Source organism: Lissotriton vulgaris, chromosome 2_1 (genome assembly GCF_964263255.1).
Source record: "Lissotriton vulgaris chromosome 2_1, aLisVul1.2, whole genome shotgun sequence".
Classification (NCBI taxonomy): domain Eukaryota; kingdom Metazoa; phylum Chordata; class Amphibia; order Caudata; family Salamandridae; genus Lissotriton; species Lissotriton vulgaris.
The window spans coordinates 1,528,471,247-1,528,498,313 of record NC_141687.1 but is presented as its reverse complement, the minus strand read 5'-3'; the positions used below and the strand labels follow the sequence as shown (position 1 = coordinate 1,528,498,313).

The 27,067-nt window shown below is 50.8% G+C and overlaps 1 protein-coding gene across 3 annotated transcripts in view; it reads left to right on the top strand.

Annotated features, from left to right (window-relative positions):
- The first annotated feature begins 18,136 nt into the window (after positions 1-18,136).
- Positions 18,137-27,067, top strand: part of ZBTB16 (zinc finger and BTB domain containing 16) — a 334,219-nt gene continuing 325,288 nt past the window's right edge. For 2 of the 3 annotated variants that reach the window (XM_086957389.1, XM_086957388.1), the window contains exon 1: positions 18,137-18,248. The gene's annotated coding sequence lies outside the window, so the exon portion shown is untranslated. Of the gene's footprint in view, positions 18,249-21,614; positions 21,796-27,067 lie in introns of those variants that run through there. The other variant, XM_086957387.1, reaches the window with a different exon arrangement.

Genomic DNA, 27,067 nt, shown 5'->3' with positions numbered 1-27,067 from the left:
CAAACTCTGCTGAGAGATCTCCAAGGGCTTGCTGTTGAACTTGCCCCCTGACCAGCGCCCCAGGACCAGTGGGCGCTACATCCTGAAGAAAGCGACTGTGTGTGCTGCTTATCGCTGCAGTACTGACAGAGGGGTCTGGGAGCGCTGGGCAAGCCTGCCACGCTCCCCGTAACCAAGGCATCGACATACCCCCTGAACACCGTGACCGGGGCCCAAAGCAACAGCGAGACCAACGTGAGGTCCAGCCGCCGCTGGCCCGAGCACCGCGACCGCAACTGCACCGGGAGCCCGAGAGCAAAGTGAAGGAGGACCCGTCCGGTCCAAGCTCCCGAATTGACTGCGCTTCGAGCCGTCAATCCACCTGCGAAGACGGACAGCTGCCCTGTGATAACCCCCTCTGGTCGGTAGCCTGCCCGACAGCCCAGCTGTGAGCGCACAGCTGCAACCGGTACTTTGGCTGGGTACGTCCTGCACTTGGGGACCGTACTGCCACTGGCCGTCACCACACAGCCGCCGCCTCCAGGGTCGGAGCGAACGACGAGGAAAGGACCCTGCCGCCACAGAGCACCGCCGCCCCCCGGATGACCCGTGACCTGCCCGGCTGAGAGCCGCAGCGAACAGCGACCCCGGAGAAGCAACGCGACGTGGGACAGCTCCCCTGGAAGCCGCCCGCTCCACAAGAATTTGAAAGGTACTGTGTTGTATCCTCACGGTGCGAGCGTCCTGCAACTCGAGCTCGCACCGCGCTATCTGCTCCCAACGCGAGCCGCCTCTGAACCCGAGGCTCGCACAGCTCCTTAAATTCTGACCATTGCACAGTGATTTCAGTCCAGTTACTTGGCCACAGGTTTTGTTGTAATTTTGCCGAGAGAAGATCCCTAGCAAAGAAACCATGCCGGGCACGAAGAGCCTGGATGGAGCAGAGTCCACGACCTCCGAGATGTTGGAGGTGGAGTGGGACGCCGCAAAGCTGGACAAATACTCAAAGAGCGAACTGAAGTTTTTCTGTAAGAAACTCAAGGTTCCGCACGCCGGTTGCAAGAACAAGCCAGAGCTCTACAAGGCCCTGAAAGCCTGGATAGAGTCCAGAAAGGCCCCGGAGGATCAAGATGCCCTCGCGGAGCAAGATGCAACTGAGGAGCAGAATGCACCTATGGATCTGGTGGATCTCGAAAGGCAAGACAGCGTGCACAGCTTTGGTAAAGGCCTGTCGCCAGAGGAGCTGGCAGACAGGAAGGAAACGAGGGATCATGAAAGAAAACTGGCGGAATTAAAAATCCAACTGGAGCTTGAAGCCAAAAGAATGGCGCTGGAAGAGCGAAAGCACCAAATGGATTACGAAATGAAAATGAGGGAGATGAGTCTAAAGGAGAGAAACTTGGATCATCCTCCCTCTGGTGGCAGCACATCGCCAGTGCAGGTAGAGTCAAGAGTGCACATTCCTAAAGACGTGGTTAAAGAGTTCTTTAAGGGGGATGACATAGGACAGTGGTTTAGGGCATACGAGGTAGCCATGTCCTCCCACCGGGTCCCTGACAAGGATTGGGGAGCGGGGTTGTGGGGAAGGTTCCTTAGCGAAGGGCGAGATACCTTGCTATATTTGCCCGTAGAAAATCAGAGATCCTATTCCCACATAAAAGAAGCTTTAATGAACAGGTACGGGCTTACCCCTGAAATGTATAGACAGAGGTTTAGGGGATGTACTAAGCGGCTTGGGAATACGTATGTGGAGTATGTGACTTACTTTTGCAGAGCACTGGATGGTTGGGTGAAGGGTAGCAAAGTGAATGATTTTCAAGGTCTCTTTGATTTAATTGCATGGGAGCACTTGTCTGATCACTGTTTTCCTGAGTTACGCCAACACCTGATCGATAGCAAGCTGTCCAACCCGAGGAAGCTTGCTGAGTTGGCGGACCGCTGGCTCAGCACCAGGGTCCACAAGGGTCCAGTGGGAGACTCCGCCAAGAGTGGGCAGGGTCCCCAGCAGAAGAGTGGGGGGGACAAGGGAAAACAGAAAGGGTTCCAAAAAGGCCCCCAAAGTAATCCCCCAGGGGACCAGCAGAAAGGTTCTCAGCCTCCCCCACCCCCAAAGCAGAATGGGGCCCCGACAGGTAAACCTGTTCCAAAGGGGCCCTTCAATTGTTTCAAATGCGGCGAGCCTGGGCACATATCCAGTGACCCCAAGTGTAGCCTGTTTGGAAAACCCGCACCCACTGGTGCTCCGCCCCGTCAAGTGACTAGTGTTCACTTAGGAGAAGAAGTGATGGTCCCGGGGGGTGGAGATCCCGTTCACATGACCCTAGTCTCACTAGGAGACAGTGAGATGATCCCTACAAACTACCTGCCCTCTAACACTAAGAAATATGGGCAGGTGGTGGTCATCAATGGTAAGGAAGCTGAGGCTCTTCGAGACACAGGAGCCAGTGTGACTGCAGTGAGGCAGCACCTGGTGTCTCAAGAGCAGGTTGTACCCCATGCCTACTGTAGGGTTATCAATGCTGATAATTCAGAGAGTCAGTGTCCGATGGCTCAAGTTTCCTTCGAGTGGGGGGGGTCTCTGGTACTCTGCAGGTCTGTGTGAGGAAAACCATGCCTGTTGACTGTTTGCTAGGGAATGACTTGGAGCACTCCCCTTGGGAAAAGGTGGAGAAGACGACTCACCTGCGGATGGTGGGTCTGCCTGACTGGGCGTGCGTGACCACCCGGTCAATGGCAGCCAGTAGGGGTGATCAAGAGGTCCTGGGGCCTGAAGGAGAGGCCCAGGAACCGGCTTTAGGGAGAAGGCGCAGGGGGCGCGGGAAACCGTCCCCTGAAGTTCCCACGGTCCAGGAGGAAGCAGACCTTGAGGGGGATGCCCTGGAGCCTACCGGGGAACAGATTGCCGAACTGGGGGACCTGCCTGAGCTGACCCATTGGCAGCAAGAAGGAGGACCCTCCAGGGAGGAATTCTGCAAGGAGCAGAAAGAATGCCCTTCTCTCGTGGGTATGCGGCAGCAGGCTGCAGACCAGGCCAATGGTGTTCAGGCCAAAACACATTATGTGTACTGGGAGAACGACCTCCTGTATTCAGAGCCTAAGGCTGCTGAACCTGGGTCAGCCCGTGTGCTGGTGGTACCCCAGAAGTTCAGAGATTTCCTACTGGGTCTGGCTCACGATGTGCCTTTAGCAGGACATTTGGGGATGGACAAGACCTATGACAGGCTTGTCACCCACTTTTACTGGCCCCAAATGCACAAGAGCTCAGACGCTCATTGTAGAACCTGTCCGACTTGCCAGGCAAGTGGGAAGAGCGGAGGAAGGAACAAGGCTCCCCTCCAAACCTTCCCTGTGGTCGGTACGCCATTCCAGCGAGTGGGTATTGATATTGTTGGGCCTCTGGACCCCAAGACAGCCATGGGCAACAGGTTCATCCTGGTCTTGGTGGACCATGCCACCCGGTACCCTGAAGCCATCCCTCTGAGGACAGTGACGGCCCCCGTGGTGGGACGTGCACTGATGGGAATTTTCTCACGAGTAGGATTCCCTCTAGAGGTGGTGAGCGACAGGGGGACCAACTTCATATCCAAGTATAGGAAGTCCCTTTGGCAAGAGTGTGGTGTAACTTACAAGTTCACCACGCCTTACCATCCCCAAGGTAACGGGTTGGTTGAGAGATTCAACCGAACCCTGAAAGGCATGATCATGGGCCTAGAAGGTCCGATGAGGCATAAGTGGGACGTCCTCTTACCATGCCTGCTCTTTGCGTATCGCGAGGTACCACAGAAGTCCCTAGGGTTCAGCCCCTTTGAACTGCTGTACGGTCACCCCGTGAGAGGACCACTGAGTTTGGTAAAGGAAGGCTGGGAGCAATCTCCCAGGAAACCTCCCCAGAATGTATATAGCTACATGCTGGCCTTCAGAAACCAAACCAAGCGCTTCAGACAACTTGCCGAGACAAATCTGGAAGCAAGCCAGGAGGAGATGAAGCGGTGGTACGACCAGAATGCCACTCTGGTCGAGCTTCAGCCTGGACAAGAGGTGTATGTCCTGGCCCCAGTGGAGCCCTGTGCCCTTCAGGATAATTGGACAGGTCCATTTGAGGTTGTGGAGCGCAAGAGCCCAGTGACATACTTGGTGGACATGAAGACGCCCAGGAACCCTTTGAGGGTCCTACATGTCAACCGCCTCAAGCCCCACTTGAGAAGGTCCGAAGTGGGCATGTTGTTGGCAACTGATGATGGAATGGAGGAGGAGTCGGAGCCTCTCCCTGACCTCTTAGTGGCCTGTGAGAAAGATGGGTCAGTGGATGGAGTTAACCTCTCACCCACCCTGACCCCCGAACAACAGGAAGACTGCCGCCAGTTGCTGGGGCAGTTTCCAGATCTGTTCTCCCTGGTTCCGAGTGTCACAGATTGGTGCGTCCATGATGTGGACACTGGAGACAGCTTACCTGTGAAGCATAAGGCTTACAGAGTGACTGACAGGGTCCGGGCCTGCATTAAGGAGGAGGTCTCCAAGATGCTTGCCCTGGGGGTGGTTGAGTCTTCCAGCAGTCCTTGGTCCAGCCCCGTGGTCTTGGTCCCAAAGGCTGCTGCGCCGGGAGCCACACCCGAACTCCGGTTCTGTGTGGACTACAGAGGACTCAATTCAGTCACGAAGACTGACGCGCACCCCATCCCCAGAGCTGATGAGCTCATTGATCGGCTAGGGGCTGCCCGGTTCCTCAGCACGTTTGATTTAACGTCTGGGTACTGGCAGATTGCCTTGACCGATGGGGCAAAAGAGAGGTCCGCATTCTCTACACCAGATGGGCATTTCCAGTTCCGGGTTATGCCATTTGGAATGAAGAATGCCCCTGCCACCTTTCAGAGATTGGTCAACCAGGTGTTGGCTGGGCTGGACGAGTTCAGTGCCGCCTACCTGGATGACATCGCGGTGTTCAGTGGCACCTGGCCAGAACACCTGCGACACCTCTGGGAAGTGTTGATGGCCCTGCGCAAAGCAGGCCTCACAATCAAGGCAAGCAAGTGCCAGATTGGGCAGGGTTCCGTGGTGTACTTGGGACACCAAGTGGGGAGTTGCAAGGTAGCACCCTTGCAACCCAAAATCGAAACCATCCTGGCTTGGGAACCCCCCAAGACCCAGACTGCAGTGAGAGCCTTCCTGGGGCTCACTGGGTATTACAGGAGGTTTGTCAAGGGCTATGGCACGATCGTGACCCCCTTGACAGAGCTGACTTCGAAGAAGCAGCCCAGGAATGTGATTTGGACTGACACCTGTCAGAAGGCTTTTGACACCCTGAAGACTGCCATGTGCACGGCGCCCGTGCTCCTGGCTCCTGATTTCTCCAAGGAATTCATAGTGCAAACAGACGCTTCAGAGCATGGTGTAGGGGCTGTTCTTTCACAGATGACTGAGGAGGGCTTTGACCAACCCGTAGCCTTCATAAGTAGGAGGTTACTTCCCCGGGAAAGTAGGTGGAGTGCAATAGAACGTGAAGCATTCGCTGTGGTCTGGGCGCTGAAGAAGCTAAGACCCTACTTGTTTGGGTCTCACTTCCGAGTTCAGACGGACCACAGGCCCCTCAGATGGTTGATGCAAATGAGGGGTGAGAACCCGAAACTGTTGAGGTGGTCCATTTCTCTACAGAGTATGGACTTTACGGTGGAACACCGCCCTGGCACAGATCACGCCAATGCTCATGGTCTGTCCAGATTTTTCTGCCTTAGTGATGTGGAACTCCCTGGGGAAGGGTAGTTCCCCCCACATTTCAGCTGGAGGGGACACATGTTAGACCTGGCACCTTGGCGTGAGTTTCCCTTCCACTTTTTGCTGGTGTGCCTCCGATGTTTTGCTGGTTTTCCAATACTCAGGGCACTGCGCCACGGCCGACCCGTGCCGCAGTGCAAGTGCTCCCTACTGTAAATTGTACATGTGATTGGTATCCATGATTGGTTCATTGGATTTACTGTTAGTCCCTAGTAACGTGCACTAGGAGTGCCAGGGCTTGTAGATGCCAATACTGCTAGTGGGCCTGCAGCGCTGGTTGCGCCACCCACAGAAGCAGCTGTAAGATGTGTCTGGGGACTGCCACCGCAGAACCCGCGTGCAGTCTCGTACTGTCATGCCGGCTGGGCGAGTGTACCCACTCGCCAGCCCCTGAACCTTCCCTTGACTGCATATTAGTCACCCCTATGGTAGGCCTGCGGGCAGGGTGCATTGTAGGTGTAAGGTAGGACAAGCCCTGATGTGTGTGGCCTGCCCTAGTAGTGACTTACAACTAAATTCGTATTTCACTATTGAAGGCTACCTGCTTCCTTTAGGCCAGGATGGGCTACTGGAATTGTTACACCCTATAATCCCAGCAGGCCCAAGGAGCATGGTAGAGAGTCATGTTTAGTATGCCTGAACTCAGGATGATAACATATTTCTTTTAGTAAAGTTTATTTTAATATCCTGTGTTTGCAAATGCTACTTTTAGAAAGTTAGCATTTGCTTGCCTAACCATTTCAGCCCGCCTCTGCTGGTATGTGTATCTGACTGTCTGGACGTGTGAGTGACAGGGCTGGGGGAATGACAGGTGGTGAATGCGCAGATTACACCTTAGTGGGAGGTAGGAGTGGCTCTTGACTCAGAATCTTGCTGTGCTCTGCCACCACAATGCTGGCTCCACCCTCCTGGGGAGCGACTGATGACTCAGCCGACACCCGGCCCAGGAAGGGCGAAGCCCCATCAACAAGGTACTCTGGCTGCCCCTGTCCGCACAATGCTGGCTCCACCTCCTGTGGGGCGTCTGATGCGCCTGCCCCTCACACGGAAAGCAGAAGCCGGAGTACACCCACCAGAGTACTCAAGGACTGAAAGTGGCTATGCAAAGGCCCCCCTGGCCTGCGAGAACAAAAGAAATACAGTATAAAAGAAGGAGCCTTGCTCCTTGTAAATTAGATCCTGTTTGGGCTACAGAAGGAACTCTACCCGACGAGAAGGACCGGGAAGGACAAGGAAGAGTGCTGGCTCTTGCCTGTGTCTGGTGCCTAGCTGCAGAAGGAGAGGAAAAGGAAAGACTACAAGAAGACTTTTGCTTTGAGAAACTTTGTGCCAAACTCTGCTGAGAGATCTCCAAGGGCTTGCTGTTGAACTTGCCCCCTGACCAGCGCCCCAGGACCAGTGGGCGCTACATCCTGAAGAAAGCGACTGTGTGTGCTGCTTATCGCTGCAGTACTGACAGAGGGGTCTGGGAGCGCTGGGCAAGCCTGCCACGCTCCCCGTAACCAAGGCATCAACATCCCCCCTGAACACCGTGACCGGGGCCCAAAGCAACAGCGAGAACAACGTGAGGTCCAGCCACCGCTGGCCCGAGCACCGCGACCGCAACTGCACCGGGAGCCCGAGAGCAAAGTGAAGGAGGACCCGTCCGGTCCAAGCTCCCGAATTGACTGCGCTTCGAGCCGTCAATCCACCTGCGAAGACGGACAGCTGCCCTGTGATACCCCCCTCTGGTCGGTAGCCTGCCCGACAGCCCAGCTGTGAGCGCACAGCTGCAACCGGTACTTTGGCTGGGTACGTCCTGCACTTGGGGACCGTACTGCCACTGGCCGTCACCACACAGCCGCCGCCTCCAGGGTCGGAGCGAACGACGAGGAAAGGACCCTGCCGCCACAGAGCACCGCCGCCCCGGATGACCCGTGACCTGCCCGGCTGAGAGCCGCAGCGAACAGCGACCCCGGAGAAGCAACGCGACGTGGGACAGCTCCCCTGGAAGCCGCCCACTCCACAAGAATTTGAAAGGTACTGTGTTGTATCCTCACGGTGCGAGCGTCCTGCAACTCGAGCTCGCACCGCGCTCTCTGCTCCCAATGCGAGCCGCCTCTGAACCCGAGGCTCGCACAGCTCCTGGCCCTCGAGGCCCACGCAGAGAGCGCATTGAGGCGCTACGAGACACTGAACCTTGTCAAACCTGGGCAGAAGGCCCAAAAGACTGCTTATTGCTAAAAGAGAACTGTGGCAACCTGAACTTAAGTAAACTGGAACCGCTATTGAAAGTTTGACAACTGTATTTACAAGCCTGCTTGAAATTTATATAAAGTTATATATTTTTACGAATACAGTTTGGTGTCATTGTGTGGTGGGTTGGTTGTGACGGTGTGATATTGCAAATGTTTAACCCTATGTGCCCCAAAGATTAGCCTAAGACTGCTTAAGCCACACTACCTAGAGGGTAAGCAGAGGTTGTCTGGAAGGTAGCCCTCAGCCCTGACGAGGAAGAGAGAGTCCCTGCTTGTCGCTAGTGCTACACTGCGCCAACTAGAGCCTCCCCCTTCCTACAAAGAACAACAGTACTTAAACTTGTACGTCCCTGGGGCTCTGGAGCAAGCTCTTTTATTGAAGTCCCAGCACGTATCCTTTCTTGCCCTGCCGCTGAATTACTGCTTGCCCCTAGGCATGCCCACCCGAAAGGGCTGGCTTTGAGCTGCCTCCACCTTCTGCGGTTTCATGTGGCGCAACCATGCGTTCACATCGATCTGATCCTACCCCAATGTGGGTCTACTGGCCCTAATACGCCTGAATTCCTGGTCATAATCCCTACAGGAGGTGCCTCCAAATTAATCATGCGTACAAGCCATCCTATTTTGGTAGCACACCAACTGTCCCCACCAGAGCTGGGAATCTCTCTGCCACGATTAAATGGAAAACAGAGAAAACGTTGATCCAGTTCATAATGGTCTCTTCCACCACTCACTAGACAGTGAGCTCTCCTTGCACCTTTTAATCTCCTCTGTCAGGAACATCTCCAATTAACTCACATATATCAACATAAGTACCTTTTCAGATCTTCGTTTTAACATTGAGATGTACGCACCTACCTAACTGATCAGGCTCTAAACGTACATCCCCCAAACCCAAGCTTGGCAATGACGTAACTTCTTTGAAGAGGGGTAGGAACTGTATGCTGCCTGCGCTGTTTGTGTCACACTACCCGCTTGGGCTGAAACAGCTACTACTGATACCTACACCGCTGATGCACCTGTCACTCATGTCTGTCCTTGTATACCTATGCCATCCAAATGTGCCACCAGTCTCTTGACCCTTTCAACATAGTCGCTCTTTGCTACCCCTGCCAGTGCACTTCCCAATAAGGGTTTGGACCACATGCCTAACTTTGAAAGACAACTGGCTAAGTTCCCCACCAACTCTGGCTGACCTGCAGTGCCCACTGGCGTCACTCCACTAGCCATCAAGATATTACCAGTTTGTACACTGCAGCTGTTCGCTGCTGGGGCTGCAACTGTAGGAGCGCCACCCTATCCTTCAGCACCACTTACCCTGCCACTTGACACAACCTCTGTAGGAACGCTAACCTGCCCTTCACATATACTACCCACCGGCATGACCTCAGGGGTGACTCGCTGAATTTGATTCCCTTGCTCACCAACACACTTCCTCGCTGAGAGAATGCCACACGATTAGCAACCCCTGCAACCAAGGCCTATTCACCGGCATTGCTGGCTCCACTGGCTTCCCTCCTTGGGGACCCTGTGAACGCAAAGGCACCAACATCTCTTCCAACTCATCCATCCTGCGCATCAACCCTCCCATCTTACTAACCAGGCGTGCCCTCTTAGCATTCTCCCTTGCTCCCCCGACATGTTTGCAAAGTAAGCAATACCTTATGTTAAATATGGTGCACCAACGCACAGAAAATTCAAACTTGCTATGCACCACTAATTGCTATAGCAAACCCCCAAATTGCCCTTCCAAAGAAACCGCTTCTATCCCCAACAAAGTGCTCTCAGCTTGTTGAAAGCACAGGTCTATACTAGGCACTACAATAGATTGTCTCCACAGAGCACTCAAAGGTGCAACAACACGTAATACAGAGCTCCTACACTTCTATGCCTAGAGCACAACTTCGAACTAACTCCTCACATGCCTAACAAGCCCTTTTTCCCCTCACAAGCGCTCCCAAAATCACCCCCAATGAGCACCCTTTTATATTTCACCATGCTCTCCAGAGCTGCCACCGAGAGTCCACTAATACAACCAGGACTCTCAAGCTAGCCAAGAAACTCTCTAGACCAAACGGCTCACAAAAGGGCTGTGAGGGGGCCCACCAGTAGCGCTTCCATGAGCGCGTGATTATTGTGGGAGGGGGCATCAGGGGGAGAGATGTGACTGTTCTCCTCTGCAGCGAGCAGGATCCAAAAGACCTGCTCACCACCATGCAGCACTTTAAATAGGGGTGAGGTATGGGTAGCGCTACCCTGGAAGCACTTTAACGCTTCCAGGTCAGCGCCAAACCTGCCCCAATTACAGCCGCCCTACAATTAGGACCCAGAGCGAAAACTCCCTGGACCCGCGAACGGTCCCCAGCTCCCCACCATATTGTCAGCTCTCGCGAGTGGGAGAGCCTGGTAAACGCCTTCCCCACTGTGCGAATTCCACTGCGGTACAGGGGGGCTAAGGGTAGGCGTGGCGCTGCTCATGGGGGCTCCCGGCCATCATAAATCATGGTGGGCGTGTGCTCATGACAGCCGGGAGCCGTCCGAACTCCGCCCACTGATTAATTGTCCTGCATAGGCAGGGAATGAACACTGCGTGGGAGGAGCGGCAACTTTGGGATGGCTCGCGGCCATCATGAGCACACGCCTAACGTGACTCATGGCGGCCGGGAGCCGTCATGAGCACCGAAGAGGTTAAACACACTACACACAGTGCTTCCCTTGCTGAAGAAACCCTCTGCGGACTTCTCTTTGTTCACTAACTATAGACTAATCTCCGGCTTCTGTACCTAGCCAGGTTCTTAGAGAAAATCATCATTAGATGCCTCACAGAAAACCTCAACAATCACCAACTCCTCAATACCACTCTGTCAGGATGCAGACCCAACCACAGCACTGAAACTGCCCTCATCGACAGCACTGACTACATCTGCATGATCCTAAGCAGAGGAGACACAGCAGCCCTCATCCTCCTTAACCTCTTCACTGTGTTTGACATGATCTCCCACCTCATCTCAACCAACACCTGACAACATCGCGATCCAACGACACGCGCTCTGCTGGATCTGCTCTATTCTGGCTGGCAGGACCTAGTCAGTCAGCCTAGCTCCTTTTACCTCGGAGGCCTGTCAACTCCTCTGCAGAGTACCACAAGACTCCTCCTTGAGCCCGACCCTATTCCATGATTACAAGATGCCGCTTGCCATCATAATCCTCTTTTAAGACAGCAACATACTCTTCTACAACAATGATACACAACTCATCCTCGCCCTCCCAAACAAGATGTTAAGCACCCTGAGAATGTTTATGACATGAATTACCAGAATCACCAACTGGTTGAAATCAAACTGACTGAAGCTGAACACAGATAAGGCAGAAGTAGTGATCTTCGGGAAAGCCCCTAACCATAGGACACCACATTGCTGGCAGGCTAGGACCCTCGCCTACCGCCCACTTTCTAAGAACCTTGGGATCACAGTTAACTACAAACTCGACATGTCCGCCCAAGTCAACGTCATTAAGGTTTCATGACTCCACCCCCTGAAGATGCGGAGGTGAGTTTTCAAAAGGCTCTCCATATTCCGAAAGGAATCACACAAACTCTTGTCACCAGGAAACTGGATTACAGGAACAAGCAGCTCACGTAGACGTTGCAGACCATTCAGAACCCTGCAATCTGAATCACTCTCAGCCTGTCACGAAATGCACACTTCTCACCTAAAGGAGCTTCATTAGCTTTCAATACACAAATGAGCACATTTGAAAATCCTGACCCACATTTTCAATGCACTAAAGAACTTAGTCCCTACATACCTTAACAAGCACTTTCACACACCTTCCAACACCTCCGCTCAGCCTACTCCTACTTGCACACTTCCCACACACATGGAAAACCAACCAGAGCCAACAGCTGAGCCATCTTCTTCATCACTTTGAAGGTGTGGACGACCTTCTTCTACACCTCCTCCTCACTTGAATAGTGCAATAATCTGAAGACTTAGGTCTTCGAGCAACCACACTAAACACTGGGCCAGGCTACACCCTCATGTGCTTCGTGCCCGGGTACCCACCTGGGTGGCAGAGCACAGTGCAAATCAGAACATAAAATAGAGGCCCAGGAACACATGGGTGGTGATGGTGGACAACTTGCGTGTATGCATGTGCATACATACATTTATACAGGACGCCCTTGCAGCATTGTTTGGCCCTTTCTCCTGCCGGATTGCTCAACTTGCCCTCAGGACCTTGCCGCCACTGCTGCTTCTGCCGCCGACCTCTGACCGCGGTCCGCGACTGCTAGGGAACTACACCTACCAGCAGGCAGTGTGGTCCCGCGAGAGGTGCGGCGAGAGCCTCCATGGCCTAGCTGCTGCCAGGACATAAATTGGACAGAGGGTTCCCGTGGCGCAGGACGCGCGTGGGCTCGCCCGGGCGAAGCCTTGGCCAAGGGCGGGCCCGTTTGAGCCCGTTCGAGGCTGGAGTAGGCTGGGCTGGGCCACCCCCATAAAGTCGGAGTTCGGAAAAAGACAGTAAGTACACTCATTTGTGCCTGTTTTTCATACCAACCGCCTACTTCATTCACCTGACATGGCTGGCCGCTTAGGAAGGGGGAAGAAGGCTGTACCGGGAGGCTCTTTGGCCGGAACACTAGATCAATTCATCGTAAGAGCAACGTCGGTACTAGCTTGTGAAATCGATCTGACAGAGCGCCGCCTCTTGCTAGATCCGGCCTTCTCTAAACGGTCCTCTATAGGCAATATTGTGTGGTCTGTTACCCCGGAGCGAAGTATAAATACAAATATCACTGAGGGTCTAGTAACCATAAACCGGAACAGTGGTGTAACAACCCCAGATACGATGAATAACATTGCTGATGGGTCCCCCAGCGCGCAGACCCAAAGTAACACCAATACAGCGATCGGGTTGAGTGGAGGGGTATCTACCCACGCATCGGTGATGGCTGCATCTGGGGTTGCACCACCGCCCTCAGGTCACATATCTGGAGCAATCCCAAAAAAGAAGCATGGGGGTGCTAAAAGGTGAAAACACCAAAAGGCGGCCAAAGTTAAGAACAGTAGTACTTTGGCACCTGCTGCACAAACCACTCCTGATCATTACTCACCGAGTCTTAACACTTCTCCTACAAACTCGTCTGCTGGTATCACGGCTGCACTAGATGAGGGGTTCTGGCTAAAAGTTGGCGGCATCTTAGCATCTTCTATCCAGCCCATCGTGGATAGATTAACCCAAATCGAAGAAAGATTATAGAAACTCGAGCAACTGACTTTATCTAACCTCGAATCTAACAAGAAGAAAAACACAACAGTGACTCAAGATAAACACTTGTTGCGAAACGATACAAGGAATATCCGGGCCCCAAATTCTATGTCTCAAATATCGGCTTCTAATCACACTGGAGATATCCCGCGGGTCAGCGTTGGAGCAAGACTGGGCCCAAAGAATGATATAGCTCCTCATGAGCACATGGACATACCAAAGGGAAATAGTGCAGCTAATCATATGGAGGAAAGGGGTACTAATAAAACTTTGCAGTGGGGAGAGAAGGGACCCAGTGAAAATGATGACCATGGGGGTTCTTTGCCGAAAATAGACCTGCCAGCAGAATCTACTCCCTACGTTGTTGCTCTGGCAGGGGTTCCCGAATTAGGGAGGGGTAGTGTGGAATCGTTTACCGAATTGAAGAACAAAACCACCCATTGGCTTAATGCCAATAGACACCTTCCCCCACAAATGCACAGTAAAATTATCTTCGTATGCAGAGTCAGTTGGGTGGGTAGGAGCAGGAAAAATATACTAGAGATTGTATTATTATCAATTTTAAAGACACGCAAGTAGTGCAACATATCTGTGACAGGTGGCCTTATATGTCAAGATCTAGAATTCAGCCACTTGACCTCACTTACTTTTATAGCCCCCAAACACGTAGGGTAAACTATGCCTTTAATGGAAGCACTCTGGAAGGGAACCCTGAAGTCAATCATGCCAGAAATAGGCTTGAAACTGATGATTATGGATCAGAATCTGGCATTTCCACCAGCAATAGGTACAGAGCACTTGATATGGTGGATTGATTTACCCCAAATATTGTCACCTTTCAGAGTGTCCTGTTAATGGATAGGGAAGAGGAGCACACTAGACAATATCGTGAAAAGAAATCCATCAACGAGGATTCGGGGGGGGTTGGCAATCTGTCCCGCTCAGCGTCTAGACGGTGCTACGGAAAAATTGATCTATCCTAATGCTGCTATAGAAAACAAATAGCATATGTTGAACGAGGGTGATTCCCCCCATGTGTCGTATACTACCCTGAAAACAACTGCAAGGGAAGAGTCCCTGGAAAACAATCAACAGGCCAAAGAACACATTCTGTATCCATTGATACGGTATAGCAAAGCTAGGAGTCCATTAGGAGACGTTGCCACCCAAATCCCCAGGACCAGATGGGGTGGCAGTGGATATAAACAAATTCAATACCGATTTATGGGCCCCACTTCTAACAAATGTCCGGAATAGCTGCAACAAATACAGGTTCTATCCCACCTGGCAGGAGGCCATTGTGATCCCCATTTTTAAAAAAGGCGACCGCAATGAACCAAAATGCTACCGTCCAATATCTTTATTGGACTCACTCATGAAAGTTGCCGAGAGGGTCATATTAAATAAATGACAGCTCTGGGTGGAAGAAAAGGGCATACTCTCACAGTTCCAATATGGGTGCAGGGCAGGACTGGGTACAACAGAACAAGGCTTGAATTTAGCGCTGATTATAGCCAAGTACCTAGCAGCAAATAAGGAAGAAAAAAAATAACATTCATCGATCTAAGCTCGGCATTTGATTGCTTAAACCACAATAAACTCTGGGCCATAATGCTTCAAATGGGCGTGGAACCAAATCTGCTGACATTTATTAAGGAGTTATATCGGGGGGCTGGGGCGAGGGTACGGTTTGGGAATCAGGGCGAGTGTACATCCAAGCTCGGCATAAACAAAGGAGTCAGACAAGGATGCATACTCGGACCATTCCTGTTTAATTTATATATAAATAGTGTAGCTTCCCATCTTACACAGGACAAGCAGGACTACCCTCAAATCAGGAATACCCCAATCCTGATTCTATTATATGCATTGATGCAGTAACATAAGGAACTGGGCTTGCATTATATATCAGATCTTATCAAAGTTAACCCTCTTCTTCTATGGTATAATGTATGGTCTACTGAGGAGACAGGTCTAAATAGAGATATAATCAAGGACTGTCTTAATCTCCAGGGAGTGTCAAGAATCTGCTGGATCATGTTTGTAAAGAAATCATTGTATGACATTGGATACCCAGAATACTTTGACTCCCCAAGTTGCTTAGAGACTGTTTCAAGGAAGAAGCTGAAAGAAATGTGTCTACTTTTCTTAAAAAACAAACGCTGGATGACAGAGAAATGTAAGACCTCAGTCATGGAGAATCACCTGATGCTCCAAGGTCAGAGGATTCAGCCATACTTGATTCAGATGCAAAGTTGTTATTTTCGCATGTTGCATGCTACTTACACGTTTTCGTGGGGGGACCTTTTTTAGACTGGTTACATTCTCTGAAGTAAACTTCTGGTATAAAAATGTGATATTATGTCCATGTGATACTTTTGATCAATCAATGTTACATTGCATACTTTTTTGTAAATGTTATACCCTGCCAAGGAGAAGATTTCTAATTCCTATGTTGAAAAAATGGGGATTGGGACAATGTAGAACAGCACTGTTGAGATTACAAATGCTGGAGGATGAACTGACTATGTTCCTTCTGTCGTCGTTCTTGAAAGTTATAATTAGATACAGGACCACAATGAATTGATTTTTAATAATCCTTCAAGTCACTGTAAATTCTTTTAATGTATTTTATTTCCACTTTTATTGTACTTATATGGATTAAGACAATGTTTTTATGGAAAAAATCTTTTTATAATATGACCTGTTTTTATTGTACTTTTATGGTTTTTATAATCGAAATTGAATAAAGCAGTATTTGACTTGGCTTGACTATACAGGACGAAGGGCGCAGAAGCACAAGAGTTGAGACAGACAGTTTGTATGTATATATATGTTGGTACATAGTACATCCATACATAGAGGACTAGGGGACCAGGAGCACAAGTGGCAATGGACTGTTTCATAAAGCAGGGCTAGAGATGTATGGGAAAGAATAGTGATGCACGACCTTAGGAAGCAGGGTTACAGACCCAGGCGTGCAAGGCACAGGATGCGTGGTCTCATGGAATATTGATGGGAAGGCACTAATCTAGGATCGCAAGATTAAAGGAAGAGGATTTTGGATTCAGAGCATCACTGGGGAATGGGGATGCATTGCTTCAAGCAGAACGGCTGGAGAAATGTACATCCGGACCGGCTTGTAGGTGCAATGTCTCGGGGCAAACGGTTCGGTGCAGCACGGCCCTAAAAGTACTGGAATGGGACGCAGCTTGGGAAGCAGGGATCCATGAGTCTTGAGCTGGAGATTCTCTGGCCCGGGCGCGCATGGCTTTGTGTTCTGGGCCTCATTTATGAAAAGTGACGCATCGCTGCGTGAAAACAACGATGCGTCACTTTTCACTGCGCACTCCTTGCGACACCAATGATGCGTCATATTTAATGTATGACGCATCATGTCGCAAGGACTTAGAGATACATCAGTATTTCTGACGCATCTGTAAGCGCAAAAGTGACGCACTGCTGGAGTGTGTCACAAAAGTGACGCAACTCCAGCAATGCGTCCTTTCACATGGGGAAAGCCCCATGTGAAAGGGCTTGCGTCAGTCTTACGCCTGCTGTGAGGCAGGCGCAAGATTTTGACGCAACAGCATCCTAAAAGTGACGCAGTGAAATCTCATAGATTTCACGGCGTCACTATTACGAGGCTTTTTGCAGGGGAACACCCCCTCTGCATACATTATACCTGAAGCAGGTATAATGTGGCACAGGGGTTTAAAAAGTGACGCATCTACCTAGATGCGTCACTTTTTAAATATGGCGCAACAAGGCGCATTTTGTACGCCGCTGGTGTGTCACAAAAAGTGACGCACCGGCGGCACAAAACTGACGCAAGGCCTTCATAAATAAGGCCCCATGTTAAGGAAGCATGCATAGATTGCATAGATCCGGGGTACAGGACCGTGTAGGCACGGAGCTGCACTGTCCTTCAACGACTGACTGGAAATGTACAGAGACCCAAGAGTGCAAGGCTGCAGAAGCATGGTCTTGGGGTTAGTGCTCGAGCTCATACAGATCTAGCACAACAGAGTTAGGGATGCACAGATTCAGGGGTTGGAATGAAGTGGTGAAAATTAGCATGTGGCTGGAGAAGCACGGAGTCTGGGCGCAGGATGGAATGCACTACCCCAGCGTGGTACTTGATATTATGCCCCTCACGCCACCTCCCCACCCAGCATGCGGCTATGAACGCATGGACATAGGTGTGCAAGGCTGGAGATGCACGGCCGGCAGAAGCACGGTCTCACGTCGTAGGTGCTCTAGAATGACAGCACTGTGTTGGAAGACAACCAGGAGCATACGAAGGGACGTGCAGAGTGCCCTGTTCTACGACACACTATCACGAAAACAGGTGAGCAGGTTGCTGGACCACAGAGAGGTTTAGTGTGGGGGAAGCACGCACCAAGGAACTTAAGGCATGGCTAACAAGTTGTCGGGAGATGCTGTACCGGGTGCTGCCCTCACAGACTAGTACGGTGTGACAGGTTTGGGAAGGGGTGAACCCAGCAGAGCGGGACAGGAGAAGCACGGACCAGGGACAGTCAGACCGAAGACTTTGGTGTGTACGGTTTCAGGATTTATAGCTCTCTATTAAACGGTGCGCAGTTCGCGGGTATAGTTCTGTAACAGAAGTGTTGCTCTCTCCTGCGCTGTGCTAGTATGACAGCGCTGGGCACACACGGACCCACGAGTACAGGGCATTACAGACTCAGTGTGCCATGCTCGGCCGTAGGGTGGCTGTGCGGGGGAAGCACTGCACCCGGTGTCCTGTCCTGAAGAAGCCCAGCCGCCTCGCGGAGCCGGCTTCTGGTGTCTCTGGCGGCGGCGCGCGCCACCGTCCTCGGCTTCACGGGCGCGAGGAGCTGACGTCACGGGCCGTTGATTTGCTGAGCGCTGCGCGGAGCTCGTGCAGAGACAGAGCGGGCGCTGCGAACCGCACAGAGCGGAGCGGAGGCATGGGGAGCCGGCTGCACGGACAACTCGCCCGCGCCGGTGAGTGGGGGTCGGGGGAGAGGGGTTCCGAGGGTCCCTGTCCCGGTAACGCTTAGTCCTTGCTCCGGGAGCAGCGAGATTCATCTCAACCTGCACTTACCCCAAAATGCACGGGGACACTTTCAACCTGCACCAAGTGCACTTACCCCTGTCTGCATCAGGCGTAGTAACCACAACTTGCACAGAGAGCAACCATGTCACATGAATTTCGCGCATTAACCACTGCAGATGTGATGGGGCTTTCGCCTGCATCAATGGCACACGCACAACTGGAATTGGTCTCATCCTGCATCGTGGGGCACTTACTGCACTAGGTATATTTATTGTCACTCCGCTTTTAACTGTTCCTGGGGCGTTAACATTCACTAGTTACGTCCCTTACGCTGAGACAGTTGCAGCATAGGAGCTAGTATGACAGCGCCAGTGGTACTTATTGCTAACATGTTTTGAGCCATGTACGACCACCTGCAGCCCCTTGAACATATGCTCTGACCCTACCTCGTGTTCGTGGGGGGCGGGGGGGGGGGGTGTTAAATATAGTACTGGAGCATTTGAAGATCCTGTACTGAGCACTTGCTTCGCTCTGCACTGGGGACATTTACCTCCACATAAATCCCCGTCATTTGATGCCCCCAGGGCAAAATCGTATCAGAGCAGTTGCAGAACCTTGTTCTAGGTGCTTAACTTGCACTGCACCTGGGGCATTTACATCATCCTGCAGACTGTAGCCCCTTTGGGATAATACAGTATTGGAGCATATGCACAAGGTGCACGTAAAGGAACATCCACCTTCCCGGGGATAGTGACCGCGTCGGAGCACTTACCGCAACTTGCACCGGTTGCACTTTAGGCATTCTGCAGCTCTTTCTCCTCATGGCATTAGGAGCAGCCGCAGTGCTGGTTCACTTATTTCAGTCTGCACTTCTCGCTCCCCTGGACATCTCACGCTCTGGGACCGAGGCTCGCGGGGGTTTATGGGGTCAGCATTTATTGGAATCTACTCCCGGTACATGTGCGGGCGGATGCCCAGACACCACGTTCCAAGTGGCACGTTCTGCAGTAGGCACTTTTGGTGAAACACATTCAGGGCAATTATGGTGTCTGGGCGCTTTGGTGGCAACGAAGGGTGGAGAGGGTAAAGTAGAAGAGTTCGCGGGGTGCAGATGCAACAGTTGAGGCATGCTGCATTGCAAGTACCAGTCCGTTACACACCAGAGAGGCTTATAGTTCCACAGGTCAGGGTTCCTGCACTAACCTGCAGCATGAGTACCTGACTGTGTTTGCAAGGGCGCTACACTCCCACTTCCACAACTTGCAGCACAAGTCAGTACTTCGTAGCACTCTTCATCGGGAAGCTTTGGACAACCTGCACTTGCAGCAGTGGCACTTATAGCAGTTTTCACCGCTGCATTTACAGCTTGTCAGCCGAGCACCTGTTGCATCAGGTGCCTTCTATGGCGCCTGGGCACCTGCAGCCTTTTAGGTTGTGAAGACATAGGAGGGGGTCCTACATATGTACCGTGGGAGCGTGCAGGCTGGATAAAGGTTGTGGGGCGCGCTGAGTGAAACCGACCCAAGATAACGCGGTTACTCTGTAATGTTCGCGCTGGGTTTAAGAGCGCAGATAGAGCTGCTTAAACAGAAGCGATGATTAGCGTCCGAATTAGCTGGTGAGAATCCTGTATGTTCGCCCTATAACCTGCATGGCCAGACACCCGTAATCACTCATTATGATCACGTCTGCCGAGGATCGTGTTCATAAACCTCCTTGCATTTATTTTGCCATGCACTCGCACACAAGCACACTCTTTGAGTTTAAGGAGCGATATATATTTCAGCCCCCCTCATATCTGTTTGCAAGAGGGTGACATTTCACATGCCTTGCACATCCTGTCAGGTGGGGGTCGGGACCACAGCTCATGTTTACGGCCATAAAGACCCCGTAATAAAGCTCCGCGCACCCTTCTTGACTCCCATGTGAGATGCAGATTAGCGATCACTAATTGGTGCACCCAGGGGCTGCGCGCCACCTGAGCTCCGTGTAGCGCCTCTTTCCGCCACGCCGTGGAGCTCCCTGTGAAGCAATGCTTTAGCGCTGGGGGTGTTTTGCTGCTTTCCATACACTACACATTTTTGCTGTGGGAGAAGAGGCAGTGTAGCCCTCACACTGGCCTCCCTCTTTTCCATGCATCTAACGGGACAGTCAACACGGTGCTACCCCCCCCCCCCCTCTCCAAATGGTGACATTGCTGCGCACTTCTGTTTATTCTTGACTAGTGTGTGTCGTTTTGAGGTAGATGGCAAACCAAAGCTTTGCACTGTGTGTGTGGTTGGGGGTTAGGTGTGGCTTCTGCAAACGGGGACACTTGCCTCTTGCCTCAATGTAGTGACTCGCCCGTGTCTTTTTGCGGGAGGGGAGGTTAGGTCGGTTTAGAGATACCCTTACATTTGCATGGGGGCTCCGGAGACCTGAGATACATATTTTGCTTAATCTATCAAAGCAAAACAGGTCCAAAAGAACCTCGGAGACCTCACCGTTACAGTGCGTGCTGACAGCTTGTTTTCTGACGGCGCCCCTCCCTCTGCCTGTATGTGTATGTTACTAGTTTGTACACTTAGCTCCCCCTGTGCTTTCTTTCTCTTTGCTTTTTCCAGTGGCCCATAGTATGGACTCTCAGCTGTCATGTTTGATCTCTGCTTTGTGATACGTTTGCCTCACTCCGGTTGAAACAAACATTGGGTGGCTAATGTGTCTGTGAATCCTGTGGTGTGGGGCACAGTGTGTTATTTACTTATTCGGGGGGTGGGGGGGCAATAATAGCTGTATGAAATAAACCCACTAATTTGCAGGGGGGAAGGGGAGAAAAAAAAAGAAACTCGGTCCAAGAGCTCTCACACCCTGTCAGTTTAACTAACAGCCTCAACATCTCTGCTCCTCCTTTTAACGAAGAGTCTCAAGACTATTCTACCATATTTTTCTTTTTTATTCTTATGACTGTGTTTGTCCTGGACACCCCACCACACCCCCCTGGGTGTTGGGGGATGGTTAATCCCCCCACCGCGTTATCAATCGCAATACACAACTGATAAAGTATGTGTAATAGTTCACTAATTAACCCTTTCCACTCCTCAAAGCAGCTTTTGTTGGGTTGGAGAGATGTCCCGCGCCCCCTCCCCTCCCCTCCAGCCCCTCTCTCCTGGTGAAAGAAAACAAACAGCAGTGGGCTCCGGTGCAAAGGCTCAGCGGTGCCCGGCCCCGGCTTATCGCCTCCCCCCTCCCGGCCCCGCCTCTCGCTCCCCATTCAGCATGTTATCACTCACAATGAGGTGTGAGGCGTCTCGGGGAAACGGATTGCTGTTAAATATCTGTCTGATCTAGGCAGCAGGCACTGCGCAGATTAATGAATTATTGGTTGCTCAGCGGGCTGGCTCGGAACTTTCAGTTTTGGGGTCTAAAGTCTCGAGCATCCCGCCCCCATTCCCGACTTCAGGGCTTTTGTAATAGCCTGTGTTATTTGTGAAGGATGTCCTCTCTTTCACATCTAAGGTACAGAGACCCTCTTCACTTTATTTCATGTTTTTTTAAAAAAAAAAATTACCCATAGCTGTTACTTTAATGCTTTTATTTGGTTTCTGTTTTTTATGCGTCCTTGTCGTTTTCGATATTTGTTTCCTTTAGTCTCTAATGTACATTCTGCTTTCATGGTTTTGTGTATTCTCTTCTTTGTGTTTGATGCAACTTAGGTTTTCACTCATATTTGTTCGTGCGCTTCGATTCTACCTATCTATTTAATGCCATGGCTTGTATGTTACATTTGCAGATTTCCTATTGTTATTCTGGGTACTTATGCTCCGTCTGAAGTTTAATACTTTCTTTAGTACATTGCAGTGGTCTGTTGCTTTTTCTTTTTGTTCACTTTCCACGCTTGGCGTTCCATATATTGTCTGCAGTTGTGTTATTAACGTTCACATACGTTAATATTATTTGTAGTTTTTTTCTTTTTCTTTTTAATTTTGCTTCTTTTTTTTGCAGTTTACAACATGATGTTGCACATTGTAGTTGTTTGATGATTGCTTGCGTAGTATGTCTCATTTATGTCAGTGGTATTCAGTAGATCCTGCAGTTTTCTGTTACATTGTTTACAGTCTGCAATTAACCTTTCTAATATATTATCTATTATGTCTGAGGGTTTTTTTTGTCCTTAACACTCAATTCTTATCGGTCGGTGTTTTCACGCTTCCAGTGATGGGGAGTTCACTGGGAAGAGACCTGGAGTTAAATAAGGCGTCCTTTGTGGACAGCGCCCGCTCTCCACAGAAGAGACCCCCCCACCGGCCCCCTCCTTCTCGTGTGTACAATTGCACCGTGGGCAGCGCCGTCCTCTGGACAAAAAACATTCCAGGGCATTCCTGGACAAAGGGACGTGTCAGCTTACGCCACCCTTTCAAATGCCACTTTATTTTGGGTCATAATTCTCCGTTTTTGCTCTGCTCTGTGTTTTTTTCCTCCATTATCATCTTTATTGGCGAGGGGGCCAAGAATACAGTCGCGTTTTGCTGCATTATACAGCGCTGTCCAGTAGAGCAGCTTCCGGGCGCTTCGTGAGAGTATTTTCAGTCTGTGGCGTCGCTCGAGTTTTCTGCCCGGGCACTGAGTGGCGTTAAGGTCTGTCCTGGACCACGTGCGCAGGGAGCACGGAGGGGCTTTACTTTCAGGGAGGGGGCGGGGCAGAGAGAAGGTAAACATTCACCAGCAGACGGTGCCAACTGGCCGGACACTGGGCGCTTTGCGTTTACTGCCTCGTGCATGAGCCGCACTTCAGACCAGTGTCCCCGCAGCATGAGTACACACACACTCACGTGAAGCGAGCACAGGCAGGCGCGCCTCTTACTCAGGTGAAAGTGCTTGTAATTTTCCACGTGCTCCTCAGCTGTGTGCGAGTAGGGCGATTGCAGCCCAGGAGCCCGTCTGAATGCATGAGCTATTGAGCATCTTTTTTTTAAACTCTAGGTGTGCGTCAATTCTAATACACAAGCATCACGTACCTTTGATCTCCACAGACCCAAGGGAGACTGTGAGATTTACTGATTCGGTCTCGGCACGGGTCAAAACCGTGGCATAGGATGAATAGTGCTCTCTAGCTGCCAGATGGCCCCTTGTCAGGCGTGACACCGTGAGCGAGTACTGGCTTTTCAACCAGCTTCCCTTTCATATGCTTTGTTTTTCCAGCGTATTACAACTTTGTTAAACGTGGAACTACACGTCCCAGAATGCAAGGGCAGTGTCTAAAAACCCAGGGCTGTCTAAACATGCCACGGCTGACGTGGGTCCACGTTGTGGCTACCGCACATATCCGCTGCAAATGCGTATTCTCGTGCAGACCTAGTGGAGGGCTGATGGGAGGTAGGGGGACGTTTGTTCCTGGTTTCCACAATTACTGTAAGCTCAAACTATTGGCGCGGAAGAGCAATATTTAATTCTTACAGGGAGATTATCTTTTTATGTTTTCAAATGGTATTTTTAAATGCAGACTTTCAAGAGGGATCGGCTTTGCATCGTGTGTTTGGTTCAGAAAAGCAATTACTTGAAGTTTAGAATATATCGAGATCTATAGCTCACTAAATCTGTGCTCTAAGCGCCATGTCTTGCACTGCCCTGGGCATCTAGTCTAACAACAGTGCATCCTTATACTGAGCTAGGTATGCCACGATTGAAGTGATGGCAATGAATGACACATTATACACATCTGAGAGATTCATATTTGAAGAGATGGGTGATAATTGTATCAAATGTAAACATTTGGTGGAATCTTAGTTTGTATTAATATTTGACTATGTATGAGCTTTGTAGGTACTTAGTTTTAATAGCTGGCCACTATGAAGCTGAAGAGATAATCTCTTCCACCGCAACAGCCAACATTACAGGCCTGGGGAGTTCAGCTAGCCTTACTTGGATACTTTGCATCTTGATAGTGGTAGTTTTACTTTTGAACGAGGCACTACAAGTCCCAGAAGGCAATTTAAAAGATGTGCTCTGGCTGTGGTATTATGAAATGGGGCAGCCACTGCTCCCTTTGTAGTCTTGGTGGCCTTTGTCAGAGATGCAACACTATCACGAGAGGACCGGTTATATCAGTTTGTATTCTGGAAAGTGTCGTCCTGTATTCATAGTTGTGAACCGCAAACTGGAATCCAACCGGGGCTCCCCAATGAGCAAGAGGTGAAACCCAACTGTGGGGCGAGGATCTGCAGTACCTGGAGCAATGTATGACAGAGGCATGCATGGCTGAACCAGGCGTGCCTCTACAACGCGGTCACAACCACGAATGCGTCTTTACCACGTAATCCTTTACTATGCAATTTTGTTGTGAAGGCATGATTTTTAAAGGGATATTCGTGGTAAAGATCACGACCACCTGACGGCTCTTCCCTGCCATAAGACCTAAATCCTACCCTTCCCCCCCCCCCCCACCCTGAGGCCTAAAACCAGGGGCGGCTACTCCTCTAAGGCGGAGGATCGTCTCCCCACTGCTTATAAGCAGTACACTGCAAAGTAAAGGAAACATAAAATGACAATAACTTTGAGCTATTTTCATTTTATGCTTTTTCTGCATTGCGGCCCGGTGATGCTGCTCTGTTTTCGGAGCAGGGGAGGAGTGGTTTGTCCCCTCCTAAGTGCACAAGACTGTTTTGGCCGTCCCTCTCGGGTCGCCCAAAACAGTCATGAGCACTTTCGCTGTTCTCCATGCAGGCTGCATTACAGCCTGCGTAGAGAACATGTCAAGTCCCCCATTCCCGGGCTGAGTGTCGAATAAGGGCGCTCAGGCCAACCACAATGCTGCATTGCAGCATCATGATTGGTCAAGGGAGCCTCGCTGTGCTTCCTGCGACTCAGTACGACAAGGGGAGCAGGAGCAGAGACCCTGGACCTGGCGCAGCAAGGTTAGTGTTTATTTTATTATTATTATTTTTTAACATTGCACACTGTTTCCCTTTAACCCCTTCCGTGAACCATGTCAGCCGCCACTGCCTAAAGCTTGCATCATCCTGCCCTTGTAAATGTAAATGTATGTGTCTTGTAAAGCGCACTGCTGCCCTGAGGCGTCGTGGCGCTGTAGACCGCTGGGGAACCCGTCTGGCTATCCCTGTGAGATGGTCCCTACTGGGTATCTCCAAGGTGAAACTAGGCATCCCCGGCGAATGTGGGGGGCCGTTGTAGAGATGAGGCAAGCTAATGCCCGGAGTTGCCGAGTGTGATCCCTGGTTAGAGTAGGCACCAAGGCGAGAATTATCGAGTCCGCTGACCCTGGTCCACGACCCTGCCGTGTCAGGAATTGAACCCTGGTCCCGGGCCATTCTCTGCTTCTGGGTCTGCCGCCTCTAACCAGTGAGCCACACCACTCCACTCCCTTAAAACTACACCTTCCTCCTCACACCCATCCTGAGGACTAACACCCTCCCCCTACCAAAAACTACCCTAACCCCAGGCTCCCTGCTATGGGTCCTAGACTTTCCCCTGTGCTGCCTTTAAAACTACCCCTTCCCCCGCCCTGAGGCCTAAAACCCTGTACCATTTAAAAAAAACTACCCCATCCCCCTGCCCTCAGCTTTAAAAACCTGCCCTCTTTTAAAAACTGTTAGTACCCCATGCCCTGAACTCTTAAACCGACCTCCACGTCTAAAAACTTCTCCCCCACCCCCCAAACCTGGTACCGGCCCTTAAAACCACCTCGTCCCTCACTCCCTGCCCTGAGCCCTAAAATCCTGCCCCCTTCCAAATAACTACCCCAAACCCCCCACCCCTAAAAACAACCCCCTCAAACCTGACCCCAGCCCAACTTACTTGTCCGCATCTGGAGCTTCCTGTTTTGACTCTTCCTCTCCTGCCCATCCGGACACTAGACTGCTATCAGCATTAATCACGCATGTGCGTGGTTAAGGCAGATGCGAGGTTCAAGTAAGCGTGGTTACGCTTGTGGGGAAACGGTCCACGTGTCTCACGCCCACGTTGTAAAGGCCGTTTCCCACCTGGAATCTATGGAAGGGAAGGTGCTGATGTGATAATCAGGCCTGGAGAGAAGTGCTAGACCCTGCCATCACTTGACACTCTGATGATGAGAAGGTCACTTCATCTGCTTGTGAATCAGGTAGTGGGGTGGGGGCAGTAGCTCGCACAGCCTTTCCTTTCCTTCTCGCACACATTTCTTTTGTCCCTTGAACCCAGCCTTCCTTAATGATGTATCTTTTCATGCCACCTTAATTTATAGCATCTTACATTTTCTCTTCTCTGTAATTTCTAACCTCCTTTTATCTGTCCTTTAATTTCTTCTTTCTCATTTCCAATTGCCAAGACCTTCAAACTTCGTTCATCTTTTTCATCTCCACACCTTTTCTTCTTTTATTTTATGCTGTGCACTGTTCTTTATCTTTTCCCTAACAGCTGAAAATGAATTTATTTCTGAACCATATTTTCCATTTCTCCTGATTGCTGCCTCTCTTTACCCCCTTTTATCAGTTTCCACCCCACTTCCTTCTCTTTTCATATCGCAGATGTCTTCCACTTTATGCGCCCTTTTCCTTCTCCTTTTCTCCCTTCCTCTCATTTACTTTTTCTTTTACTTTCTTCTCACCCTTTCACACTTTTCATCCACATCTCATTTACTTCTTTCATATGATATCTCTTCTCATTTCTTTCTTTCCTTGCCTCATGACTTTCTGCTGCCGTTCCTTTGTCTCTACCCCATTTATATGTTTCCTCCAATCATCCTTTTTTGTCACATTCCTTTCTCTCCCCCCTTTATTCCTTCTTCCACTTTTCT